General features: G+C 46.9%; 1 protein-coding gene across 4 annotated transcripts in view; it reads left to right on the top strand.

Annotated features, from left to right (window-relative positions):
* DLGAP2 (DLG associated protein 2) overlaps positions 1 to 13,691 on the top strand; it is a 645,672-nt gene that overhangs the window by 48,496 nt on the left and 583,485 nt on the right. The window lies entirely within an intron of this gene.

The following is a 13,691-nucleotide window of genomic DNA, read 5'->3' on the forward strand; positions in this document are numbered from 1 at the left end:
GTTGCTTGCTTAATTTTTAGTACTTGTTGATTGTACTCTCCTTTGCTTTTCGCTTCCCTTCTTTTCAAAGCTATTTGTAAGTCCTGCTCAGACAGCCATTTTGTTTTTTTGCATTTCTTTTTCTTGGGGATGGTCTTGATTCCTGTCTTCTGTACAATGTCACAAACCTCCATCCATAGTTCATCAGGAACTCTATCAGATCTAGTCCCTTAAATCTAATTCTCACTTCCACTGTATAGTCATAAGGGATTTGATTTAGGTCATCCCTGAATGGTCTAGTGATTTTCTCCACTTTCTTCAATTTCAGTCTGAATTTGGCAATTAGGAGGTCATGATCTGAGCTATAATCAGCTCTCGGTCTTGTTTTTGCTGAGTGTATAGAGCGTCTCCATCTTTGGCTACACAGAATAGAATCAATCTGATTTCGGTGTCGACCATCTGGTGATGTCCATGTGTAGAGTCTTCTCTTGTGTTGTTGGAAGAGGGTGTTTGCTATGACCAGTGCATTTTCTTGGCAGAACTCTATTAGCCTTTGCCCTGCTTCGTTCTGTACTCCAACGCCAAATTTGCCTGTTACTCCAAGTATATCTTGACTTCCCACTTTTGCATTCCAGTCTCCTATAATGAAAAGGACATCTTTTTTGGGTGCTAGTTCTAGAAGGTCTTGTAGGTCTTCATAGAACTGTTCAGTTTCAGCTTCTTCAGTGTTACTGGTTGGGGCATAGGCTTGGATTACCATGATATTGAATGGTTTGCCTTGGAAATGAACAGAGATCATTCTGTCATTTTTGAGATTGCATCCAAGTACTGTATTTCGGACTCTTTTGTTGACTATGATGGCTACTCCATTTCTTCTAAGGGATTCCTGCCCGCCGTAGGTATAATGATCATCTGAGTTAAATTCACCCATTCCAGTCCATCTTAGTTCGCTGATTCCTAGAATGTCAGTGTTCACTCTTGTCATCTCCTGTTTGACCACTTCCAATTTGCCTTGATTCATGGACCTAACATTCCAGGTTCCTATGCAGTGTTGCTCTTTACAGCATTGAACCTTGCTTCTATCACCAGTCCCATCCACAACTGGGTGTTGTTTTTGCTTTGGCTCCATACCTTCATTCTTTCTGAAGTTATTTCTTCACTGATCTCCAGTAGCATATTGAGCACCTGCTGACCTGGGGAGTTCATCTTTCAGTGTCCTATCTTTTTGCCTTTTCATACTGTTCATGGGGTTCTCAAGGCAAGAATTCTGAAGTGGTTTGCCATTTCCTTCTCCAGTGGACCACATTCTGTCAGACCTCTCCACCATGACCCGTCCATCTTGGGTGGCCACACAGAGTATGGCTTAGTTCATTGAGTTAGACAAGGCTGTGGTCCATGTAATCAGATTGGCTAGTTGTCTGTGATTGTGGTTTCAGTCTATCTGCCCTCTCTCAGTGGCTACCATCAAAGCAAAGGAGAAAAGGAAAGTATAAACATCTGAATGCAGAGTTCCAAAGAATAGCAGGGAGAGATAAGAAAGCCTTCCTCAGCGATCAATGCAAAGAAATAGAGAAAAACAATAGAATGGTAAAGACTAGAGATCTCTTCAAGAAAATTAGAGATACCAAGGGAACATTTCATGCAAAGAAGGTCTCAATAAAGGACAGAAATGGTAGGGACATAACAGAAGCGGACGATATTAAGAAGATGTGGCAAGAATACACAGAAGAACTGTACAAAAAAGATTTTCACGACCCAGATAATCACGATGGTGTGATCACTCACCTAGAGCCAGACATCCTGGAATGTGAAGTCAAGTGGGCCTTAGGAAGCATCACTATGAACAAAGCTAGTGGAGGTGACCAGTTGAGCTATTTCAAATCCTGAAAGATGATGCTGTGAAAGTGCTGCACTCAATATGCCACCACATTTGGAAAACTCAGCAGTGGCCATAGGACTGGAAAAGGTCAGTTTTCATCCAATCCCAAAGAAAGGCAATGCCAAAGAATGCTCAGACTACGGCACAATTGCACTCATCTCACACGCTAGTAAAGTAATGCTTAAAATTCTCCAAGCCAGACTTCAGTAATATGTGATTCGTGAACTTCCACATGTTCAAGCTGGTTTTAGAAAAGGCAGAGGAACCAGAGATCAAATTACCAACATCTGCTGGATCATGGAAAAAGCAAGAGAGTTCCAGAAAAACATCTACTTCTGCTTTATTGACTATGCCAAAGCCTTTGACTGTGTGGATCACAATAAACTGGAAAATTCTGAAAGAGATGGGCATACCAGACCACCTGACCTGCCTCTTGAGAAACCTGTAAGCAGGTTAGGAAGCAACAGTTAGAACTGGACATGGAACAACAGACTGGTTCCAAGTAGGAAAAGGAATACATCAAGTATGTGTATTGTCACCCTGCTTATTTATATGCAGAGTACATCATGAGAAATGCTGGGCTGTATGAAACACAAGCTGGAGTCAAGATTGCTGGGAGAAATCTCAATAACATGAGATATGCAGATGATACCACCCTTATGGCAGAAAGTGAAGAAGAACTGAAGAGTCTCTTGATGAAAGTGAAAGAGGAGAGTGAAGAAGTTGGCTTAAAGCTCAACATTCAGAAAACTAAGATCATGGCATCCTGTCCATGACTTCATGGCACATAGATGCGGAAACAGTGTAAACAGTTCAGACTTTATATTTTTTGGGGCTCCAAAATCATTGCAGATGGTGATTGCAGCCATGAGATTAAAAGATGCTTACTCCTTGGAAGGAAAGTTATGACCAACCTAGACAGCATATTGAAAAGCAGAGACATTACTTTGTCAACAAAGGTCCGTCTTGTCAAGGCTATGGTTTTTCCAGTAGTCATGTATGGATGTGAGAGTTGGAGTATAAAGAAAGCTGAGTGCCAAAGAATTGATGCTTTTGGACTGTGGTGTTGGAGAAGACTCTTGAGAGTCCCTTGCACTGTAAGGAGATCCAACGAGTCCATCCTAAAGGAGATCAGTCCTGGGTGTTTATTGGTAGGACTGATGTTGAAGCTGAAAGTCCAATATTTTGGCCACCTGATGCGAAGAGCCAGCTCACTGGAAAAGACCCTGATGCTGGGAAAGATTGAGGGCAGGAGGAGAAGGGGACGACAGAGGATGAGATGGTTGGATGGCATCACTGACTCAATGGACATGGTTTTCGGTGGACTCCGAGAGTTGGTGATGGACAGGGAGACCTCACGTGCTTCGGTTTATGGGGTCACAAAGAGTCAGACATGATGGAGGCACTGAACTGAACTGACTGGACTTTCTCAGTTATGTCTACATCCCCTGCAATGGGAGCTCTTCAGAGGGCACAGCCTTGCACAGTTACCTGGATAACAGTAGTTTTACTAGATTTTTGTTTGTCTCAGTATTTTCTCTATCTTAACATTTCTGCCTCATTTGATATCATATCCAGCTGTTGTGTGAAGTAAAAGTCGCTCAGTTGTGTCCGACTCTTTGCAGCCCATGGACTGCAGCTCACCAGACTCGTCTGTCCATGGAATTCTTCAGGCTCTGCTAATTGTCAGCTGATTGCTCTGTTGTTCTCTGTTATGCCCAGGGGAATACTTTGTGCCACACAGTCTGATCCAGTTACATCTGGGCCCCCTTTCAAGGATGGTTTCTGAGGTCTCTCTTTGAGATTTGGTGCAGCCCTAGGAAAGCTCTTCTTAGATGTGTATTTCCCTGCTTCTTTGTGGTAAACTTGTTTGCCTTTATCGTTGTTGTCATACACTTGGCATCCTCATTTTCATTCCTTCACCAAAATGTCCATTGTCTCGATGGTGCTCTTGGGCTTGGGTTTCTCATAGTTTGTTTCAAATGAAGTCAGTTCCTTGGGGAGAGTCAGGGGCTCTCGGTTTTCCTGGACTGCCTCTCCTGTGGGGCACAGGCTGTGGGCTGCGGCTCCAGGCCTGCTATGCTCTTAGTGACCCCTGCTCTAGAGGTGGGACCGGGCAGCTGCAGGTGTGTCTGGTCTTCTGGGTGTGCTTCTTGTCTTAGTCGTGCTGCTCTGACAAATCACTGTAGCCCAGGTGGATTAAGTAACAAGTAAGTTACTTCTCGTGCTCTGGAGCCTAGAAGTCAGTTCTAGATGCTGAGGTGGTCAGGTTCTTGGAGAGGATTCTCTTCCTGGGTGTGGCCTTTTGCTGATGTGTTAGAGAGAGTGGGGAGGGAGGGAGGGAAGAAGAGAGAAACCAGTGTCAGTCTCTTGTCTCCTCCTCTTTATACAGGACTGACCCTGTCAGGGAGCTCCACCCTCATCTAAACTTGATCACTTCCTGAAGACCCTACGAGTTATTACGAGCACACTGACGATTAGAGCTTCAAAACAGGAAATTGAGGGGGACACAAGCATTCAGTCTGTTGTGCCTCTCTACCTCTGTTTTATGGGCAAAGGACAGTAGAGGTGCCATCTGGCTTTCTGTATCTGGAGTAGAGTTTCCTCCCTGAGAGACGGACTGGGTTGGGGAAGGATGCTCTAGCCTGCTGGTGCATGGCCAGAATTTTGGCCTTTGGAGTTTAGGAGAATGGGAGATGCCAGTGTCCTGGCCTCTTGGGCCCCTTCATTGAAGCTGAAGGGAGGAAACCCATCTGCATATCTGGAAAGGAACTTCCCAGACACCGACAGGGGACAGGAAGGGAGCTGGTTGAGTTTACTGAGACCATGTTTACTGCAGACTGTTAATATTTCTTTATTTGTTACATGTTCTTAGGTCAATTTCCAGACTTTAAATGGTTGCTTTTTAATAAATAATTTTGACTCATGTGGTTGTTTGGCTGGGAACAGGGTTGAGGGAGGCTAGCTGGTCCATAACACAGTGACCAGGAGAATACAAATTAAGGTACCGGCTGTAGCTGGGCACCTGTCGCATCCACAGACGTTAATGAAGCGAATCATATCGAATGGTGAGGACGCGGGAGAAGGAGCCCACTCACACTGCATGTGGGAGGGTTAGCTGTGCGTCCAATTGCCAAGCAGCCTGCAGTGTCCAGTAGAGTGGAAAAGCTTCACCCGGCACCTGGAAAGCTCATCTTTTCATGTCCATTCTAGAGAAACCCTCATGCTAGTGTTGAGCGCTTATGGTGTTTATTTCAGTGTGGCCCATAGTCACCCATGTGGCACTTGGAAAGATTCTTGAGTAAAAATAAGAGCAAGTGTCAAAAAGATTGTTTCATAGGATGTCCTTGATGTATGTTTAAACACGTTTATTGTATATTTATCTGTGGATAAAGACAAGGAAACTAACAACGATGTGAGTCTTGCATGTTAGTGTGTCCGTGGGTGTGTGGATGAGGGCACAGTGGACACCCAGCATGAAGGTCTTACTTCTTAAGAAAATGTAAGCAATGGATGCCCAGTTTTGTTATATTGTCCTTCATGCTTTGTCATATAAGAAACTCAAAATGAGAAACAAACACGCAAAATCAAGTTCTTAATTAAGGAGAACATTCTAGTATTTTGGAGTAAAAGGCAGAAGGCATGTGAGTATCTAAGATAAGATGTGGCACTCATCAGGAACCGCCTCCTGATTGTCCGTGGGTTTGCCCAACTGGGAATGCTGACGGGGTCTGTGTGAGTTCACGGAGTCACAGGCCAGGGACGCCACCTCGAGAGGGTGACTTACCTCTGTTAGGAAATCTTTGTTTTTGTACCACATGTTTCCTCCGCCATCAGCTCAGAAACAGCGCAGAGCTTCTGAAGCAAACACTGACAGACCCCAGGGTCCTCTGGGGGCACTCCTGCTGTCAGGGAGCTCCCTGCAGCGAGGCAGTCCCCTGCAGGCCCACAGCATCCGGGAGCTGTACAGGGCGTGTTCTCCTGGGCCTCAGGGGGAGGTTGCCGTGGTGACAGCCGTGCGCACCCCCCCCCCCCCTGCAGTCAGGTGCCCACAGCTACTGCGGCTCCACTGTTCTGTGCTCATCTCCCCTCAGCGAGAAAAAACATCCTGAGCTCAGTCACACAGTGGCCCCTCGTCTGCTCTCTGCCTGCACAGTCTGGGCCCAGCTTCCTGTTTGTTTGATTAGCTGCCTCTACTTAGGGTGCTGACTGAGACCCCGAGGGCTGGGGCCCTCCTTGTGCTGCCCACAGACCTACCCAGAGCCCTGGCTGTGTGTACAGCTGAGGCTCCAGGCACAGGCCCGGCCCCGCAGTGCTCCAGGCTCTGCTCTCCACTACTGCGTTCAGGGAATGGGTGTCAGACACGCTCAGGGGCGATGCCCCGGGCCTCCCTTCCTGAGACTCATCCTGCGCCTAATAAATGAAGCATGTGGTCAATACCTTCTAAACTGCGTCACGGGTGCTGCCCAGGCCCCTTTACCACAACCAGTGCCATCTGAAGCTGCACCCTGATTAGAACCTGATTAGTACCTGATTTGGAGAAGGCAACGGCACCCCACTCCAGTACTCTTGCTTGGAAAATCCCATGGATGGAGGAGCCTGGAAGGCTGCAGTCCATGGGGTCGCTGAGGGTTGGACACGACTGAGCAACTTCACTTTCACTTTTCACTTTCTTGCATTGGAGAAGGAAATGGCAACCCACTCCAGTGTTCTTGCCTGGAGAATCCCAGGGACAGGGGAGCCTGGTAGGTTGCCGTCTATGGGGTCGCACAGAGTCGGACACGACTGAAGCGACTTAGCAGCAGCAGTACCTGATTAGTACCTGTTTCCCCACGTGTAGGTTTTCCTAAATTTGCTGGGCTGTGTTATGGGTGTGTGGAAATGTTTCATGGATGGGCTTGCTAAGTGGTGGGTGAGCCCTTGGGCAGGGCTGCCGTGGCTCCCACACCCTGACTTCAGCAGGTCCCAGCAGCTTGGCAGTTGGACTTCATAGCGGCTTCATAGTGGCTGGGCTTGGCTGATGTGGGTTGGTGCTCAGAGGCCCGCGTCAGACTCTGTAACCCTGTCTCTTCTCTCTCCTGAGAAGGAGGGTTTTACATGGTTTTAATCATACAGTGGTGAGCTCAGCTTAAATGGCACTTTACTCAAACCTCAATTCTGATTTCTTTACGTACAGGAAGTGCCTTTGGGCTGTTGTGATTTATAACTTGGTTTTCTAGGGAAGGTGTGCATATTGAGATGATCTTTTTGGCACGTGTACAGCTCAGAGGGCTTGGAGCTGGTCTCTAGAGAAAGCGGTGTCTTCTCTTTGACTCATGACAAGCCAGGAGCTGAGCTTGTGTGTATACAGTGGGTGGGAGTGGTGGGGGGTGGACAGCAGGTGGGGGACGGGCCAGCCGAGCCTGGAGGTGACGGTCGGCACCACCCTCCATTCCCACCTCCCTGTGTCTCCTCCTCTGTCTGTTCGTGACCTTTCCCTTAGCAGTGCTGGCTGGCAAGATCATGAAGTCAGAGCTCACCGACCACGGGACTAGAAAGGGACTTAAAAAATTGCCTATGAAACTAGCAAAACATTGTAAATCAACTGTAATCCAATAATTTTTTTTAATTGCCTGGTTCTCAATTGAAATTAAGTGCCTGCAGCTCTGGGAGCTGCGTCCTCCCTGTCCTCCACGGGGACTAAAGGGGACGCTTTTGCCGCTTGCTGGCTTAGGTCAGCAGTTGTTCATGCTCTTCATGTCTGTAGGCTGAGATCAGGGCACTGGAACCAGGTTCCTGGCTGGTGTGAGTCTGGAGGGAGCACAGGGGAACCCGCAGGACCAGGACACACAGGGCCTCCCTCCTTCAAAACCATATTCCTGTGTCCCATTGCTCTAGTCTACATGCTTTTTCTTGCAACTTAGCCTGTAGGCCAGTTTTGGAATTTTATACTGTGGAGTCTCTGGACTAAGTCAGACTTAGTCCAGTGGGGATGTCTGCAATGGGGTCGTTTACCAAGTGTCAAAGCCAGTGGGATGAGGAGAAGTAGCAGCTCCTGTCCTGGGTGTCAGCCATGGAAGGTGCTGTGAAGAAAAGGGCACAGGAGGTGCTACCCAGAGACCCTAGGTTGTCCCCCCAGAGGCACGGGTGTCCCAGGGTGGGTGGGCCTTGTCCTGTCTGCAGGGGCAGGGTCTTCACACCCGTGGTGACGGAGGTCATTCCAGCCAGGTGTCACCTCTCCATGACGGGCGGGGGCATCAGGCTGTGCTGCCAGCTGAGTCCCCCACACCAGTGATTTTCAGAACCTTTTAAATTTGGGCTTTTGGACAAAGGGGTATGCACTTCAGCTGTATTTGCTCTATTTGTGAGGGCAGAGGCAGCTGGGAGTGCAGGAGGGCAGGTGAAGGGGGAGAACCATCAGGTCTCCCCTTCCTGTTCTGCCCCTTTTCTGGCACACATGTGCATGTGTGTGACACACAAACACACATACATACACATGCACAGAAGTATATACAGATAGGCACATGTGCACAAGCACAGACGCACAAGCACATATGCATGCACACACATAAGCACACACATGCACAAGCACACATACACAAACACATACATGCACAAGTACACACATGCAGACATGCACGTCCTGAGTGTGGGGCTACAACTCTCCTCCAGATCCTTGCTAGGTGGACTACTTAGACTTGAGGTGTGGGCTGGACCTCACATGTATAGGCTTATGTTGGGGACTATTCTTGACGTGAGTTATTCGTTGAAATCAGTCAAATCAATCCCTCTAGTGATCTCCAAAACCAAACTCTGGGGTGACATAAATGATGTAAATTGTGCAGCAAATAAGTTTTGACAGTGGACTTGTCTGTGTTGTCTCTGAATCCACAGGCTCCGGTTGGGGGATTGGAGGTGGAGCTCATCCAGGTAAAAACGCTTTCCTCTGGGCAGGGATGGCCCTGCAAGGGCCTTGGAGTCTCCTTTCACAGTTGCCAGAGTCCTTGCAGAGGATAAGGTGAACCAATTCTGCCCTGCCAGAGCTGAGCTCCAAAGAACCAGTCACCCCAGAAGCCCAGCTGGCTTCATTCAGACAATGGAATAATGAGGCGTGGGCGCAGGCTCTCTCAGGGCAGATTAAGACCTTACTCATGGGCTGTTTCCGGAGAAGGCAATGGCAACCCACTCCAGCACTCTTGCCTGAAAAATCCCATGGACGGAGGAGCCTGGTAGGCTGCAGTCCATGGGGTTTGCTAGGAGTCAGACACGACTGAGCGACTTCACTTTCACTTTTCACTTTCATGCATTGGAGAAGGAAATGGCAACCCACTCCAGTGTTCTTGCCTGGAGAACCCAGGGACGGGGGAGCCTGGTGGGCTGCCATCTATGGGGTCGCAGAGTCGGACACGACTGAAGCAACTTAGCAGCAGCAGCAGCATGGGCTGTTTCATTGCTGCCCTCAGTACGTTGAATGGCCTGGAACTGTGAGTGTGAATGGTGGGCTGGCGGGGGCTGGCGATATCTAGGGCTCCTGAGCAGCACAGGCCTGGCCACGCCTCTCAGCTGTGACTGGTGGGTGAATTGGCAGAATGGAGATGGAATTGGGCCCTGAGATTCTGGATAATAAAGTGCCTCAAGCACGTTCACTTCTACAGAAGAGAAGCTAGATTCAGGTTGCTGGGCCCAGCCCTACCCCAGTGGCTGCATCTCCTTCCGTAACTGTTTCTGAACCTGTGTTTGCAGAGGACATTTGTCCTGGCCAGGCCTGATCCATACTCTGGCCCCGCTGCTGATGCTGCGTGGCTCTCCCTCATCAGTCTTACCTCGTTTCCAGAAAGGAACCAGAAGGCCACCCAAGTGTGAAAGTGTCGTCCGGGGAAGAGGACAAGATGCAGGCACAGCTGGTTAATCAGGCAAGGGTCTGAGGTGTCAGGAGCTTTGGGCACTGTGTGTGCCCCTTACAGGAGACATCACACAGCATTTTTTAAAGGAGAGTGGACACACTTGAAACACCAGACACTGTTTGTGGGTGTAGCATAAGTATGCGGTACGTGCTATTGGCAAGTAGTTTACATACTAGCAACTGATTTTTTAATTAAGATCAGAGGCTTGATTATCTGGAATAAATTTATGGGAGGAGAATGCGATCGTTTCTATTCTGTGATAGCCAAAGAGGTGCTGTCAGTGTGTGATCACCAGGTATGCTAAGTGGCTCATGAATATCAGTGTCACCAGACAGGCCCTCTCAAGAAAGAAAATCCACACAAAAATCTTTAAGGTTAATAAATAATGGTAAGCAGAAAAATCTCAAGGACTAATTTGGAATAATTGGAAGCTGAAATTCTATGAAGTGCAGACTTACAGAGACTCGTGGTATCAGATTTCAGTAGGAAAGACATGTTGGCCTCTTGAATTCCCACGTGGCATCCCGTGAGGAAATGCTGGATGTTGTTTCACTGGATTGGTGGTGTCCTTGTCACACGGTCGGGATGGGTGGCCACAGTGAGAGCAACCACTGACCTGGACATGTACCCTTGACTTAAAGTCAGGAAAGATGTGATATGACTTGTTCAATGAAGTGGCACAGAGATAATTCCCATAAGCCTTCACATTCCTGTGCTGGTCCTTAAAAAAGATTTTTTGTGGAAACTTTCATGTAGTTTGGAAAGGTAGAGAGGAATGAAGCTCTGCTAACATTAGTTCAAATGATTTGGAGAAGGAAATGGCAACTCCAGTATTCTTGCCTGGAAAATTCTATGGACAGAGGAGACTGGAGGGCTATAGTCTCTGGGGTTGCAAAGAGTCAGACATGACTGAGTGTGCACGCACATTAGTTCAAAAATCCTGAGTCACTGACATTTGGAGGGAAACACTGGACTCCGAATGACTTAGATGAAGTTTCCACATCCACTTCTGTGTAACCACATGAACCAGAGAACTGGTCAGGTTGGGGATGACAGGAGAACTTTATTTCTGCTCCGTATCCTTCTAGGACAGGAGCCTTGGATTCCAGGGGATTCTGCCATCAGAAATGACACAGGGGAGGCATTCCATCATGAATGACACCTGACAATCCTCTGGACTGAGCTGGTGCTGCAGCAGGTGTGGGTGCTGGTCACTGAGGCTCTAACGTGGCCACCTGGAATGTTTCTCCATGTCTGGAGCAGACAGTAGCTGAGGGGAAGACATTTGTAGGTATGACTAATAATAGTGAAAGGCTTTATCTTCATGTGTCAACTTTGTTAACCAGTACCTTCAAGGCCTTTTCTAGACTATCTTATTAAATATTCTTTTCATATTATTACATATTTATTACATATTATTACATTTTCTAGAATATCTTATTACTTATCACATATCTTATTACATATTTTGTTGTTGTTTTAGTTGCTAAGTCATGTCTGACTCTTTTCTGACCGCATGGACTGGATTGCCATTTCCTTCTCCAGGGGATCTTCCTCATCAAATCTGTGTTTCCTGCATTGGCAGGTGGATTCCTTACCACTGAGCCACCAGGAAAGCCCACATATTTTGTATGTTCCTGCAAGAAAAATAACATACTATTACCATTATTTTCATTGATTTCCCCAGCACAGGCTGTTAGAGACCCTCCTAGGATCCTAGGATCAGGATGGGTGCCCACACTTCTGCCAGGGAGCTTTAGTGGACATGGATCCTGTGTGCTGGGTGCCCCACTCAGAGGAAACGTGGCTGCTGGGTCACCACGTGGCTTCACTGTTCTTTGCTGCTCACCCTGGGGAGTAGGTTACACTTCTGATTTATTGAGTTATGGGATCGTATTCTGTCAATTTGTCTGTAACTGGAGACTTTCTGACTGAGGACCAAAAGCCTTTTTCCTCCTGAAAATTGAATTTGGGACCTGAGGGTATCTGGGTACATGCTGTTCGCTGCAGAAAGCCATCTGTCCTCAAGTGTTGCTGGATCTCCTTTGGTGAGTTTCTCTAATTCATACCTCTGCCTTGTTCTGTGGAGTCGGTGCTCTCCAGGGTGAGTGGTCCTCAGGGTGAGGACTGGATGAGCCTCCTTTGCCCATAGAAGTCCTTTTGTAGCTGTGAGTTGTGTTCACTGGGTTGGCTGTGCTGCCACGGTCATTTCTGAAGATTGGTGAACTTTTTGAGCAGACCCAGTTGAAACTGGGGCTGGCGTGGGATGGGCAGCTCTGCTTTTGAGTTAGGTGTTGTGTGATTGGATGAGGACCCATTTCTCTTGTCCACTGCAGGACAAACATTTGACCTCTCAGCCCGATTTTGGCTTAGAAACTGTACTTTGTGAAAAGCATAGTGAGTTTCATAACTGGATCCATGGGCTTCACACCCAGTGGAAATGTGAGTCAGTTTTCTGTATGGCATGTTGAGCTTATCTCCTTAGTCCTGGTAGGAACCATGAAAAAAACTACCTTTAGATGATCTTTTTATCTGGAAACTCAGATTACAGTCACCAAACGTATCGTCAGAGCAAGCCTTAACCTCTGAACCCAGCAATAGGACTTAAAAGTTGGATTGTCCCCTCTTGACCTCTGCCCTGGCCCTGATCTTGCCAGCTGTCCATGCTCTGTCACAGTGGGACTAGTACTTAGCTTCTGACCACAATGGCTTAAATTCTCATAAACTCTAAAGGCATCATCATGTGTATTTCTACTTTAATGGCCATTTTGTTGTTCAGTCGCTCAGTCATGTCTGACTCTGTGACACCCTGGACTGCAGCACGCCACGCTTCCCGGTCCATCACCATCTCCCAGACAACTCATGTCTCTTGGGTTGGTGATGCCATCCAGCATCTCATCCTCTGTTGTCCCTTTTCCTCCCACCCTCAGTCTTTCCCAGCATCAGGGTCTTTTCCAGTGAGCTGGTTCTTTGCATCAGGTGGCCACAGTATTGGAGCTTCAACTTCAGCATCAGTCCTTCCAAAGAATATTCAGGACTGATCTCCTTTAGGATGGACTGGTTGGATCTCCTTGCAGTCCAGGGGACTATCAAGAGTCTTCTCCAACACCATAGTTCAAAAGCATCAATTCTTCGGTGCTCAGCTTTCTTTATGGTTCAACTCTCACATTAATTAAAACATGTTTAGTACTAGTCTGGGTGCTTTAGATGATAGTGATGGTGGGGGTGATGACGATGATGGTGATGGTGTTGGTGGTGGTGCTGGTGATGCTGATGGTGACGATGCCACACCACCACCACCATCTGTCCTAAACACCTAGGGCTCAAACATATTTAACAAAGTTTTGACTGCATCTCTGGAGCTGCCGTAGCATTAGGTGAAACAAATTTAACTTCAGGAGCCCTTTTTCTCTAAAAATAACTTTGTTTAAAAATTCTGGAATTAATTCCTATTCACCATAAAAGTTAAAACAGCACAGACATATATAAAGAGTGAGAATTTCACCCTCTCCAGTCCAGTCTACAGCAAGTAGCTACTTGAAATCAGTGTCCAACAGAAATGTAACAAGGGATGTTACCTGATTTTAAGTTCACTGATTAAAATAAATACAAATGAACAGGTGAAATTATGTTTAATAATATATTTTGTTTAAGCCAGTATAGTTTAAATTTATCATCTTATTCTATTATAATCTTTATAAAATTGCCAACAAAGGATTTTAATTCTTTTTTGTACTAAACTTCTAAATTTGATGTTCCACACTATGACACATCTCATTTGGACTAACCACACCCTGGGTGCTGGAGAAGCATGTGGCTAGTGGATGCTGTATTGGATGAGATAGTTCCAGACCTGGTCCTTTGCCCACAAATGGCTTTTTGTGGATATGATTATGGTTATGCATAACCACATAGCATAAATGTGGTTATGTTTTCTTCAAATAACTTCA

Source organism: Bos indicus, chromosome 27, assembly GCF_029378745.1.
Source record: "Bos indicus isolate NIAB-ARS_2022 breed Sahiwal x Tharparkar chromosome 27, NIAB-ARS_B.indTharparkar_mat_pri_1.0, whole genome shotgun sequence".
Lineage (NCBI taxonomy): Eukaryota > Metazoa > Chordata > Mammalia > Artiodactyla > Bovidae > Bos > Bos indicus.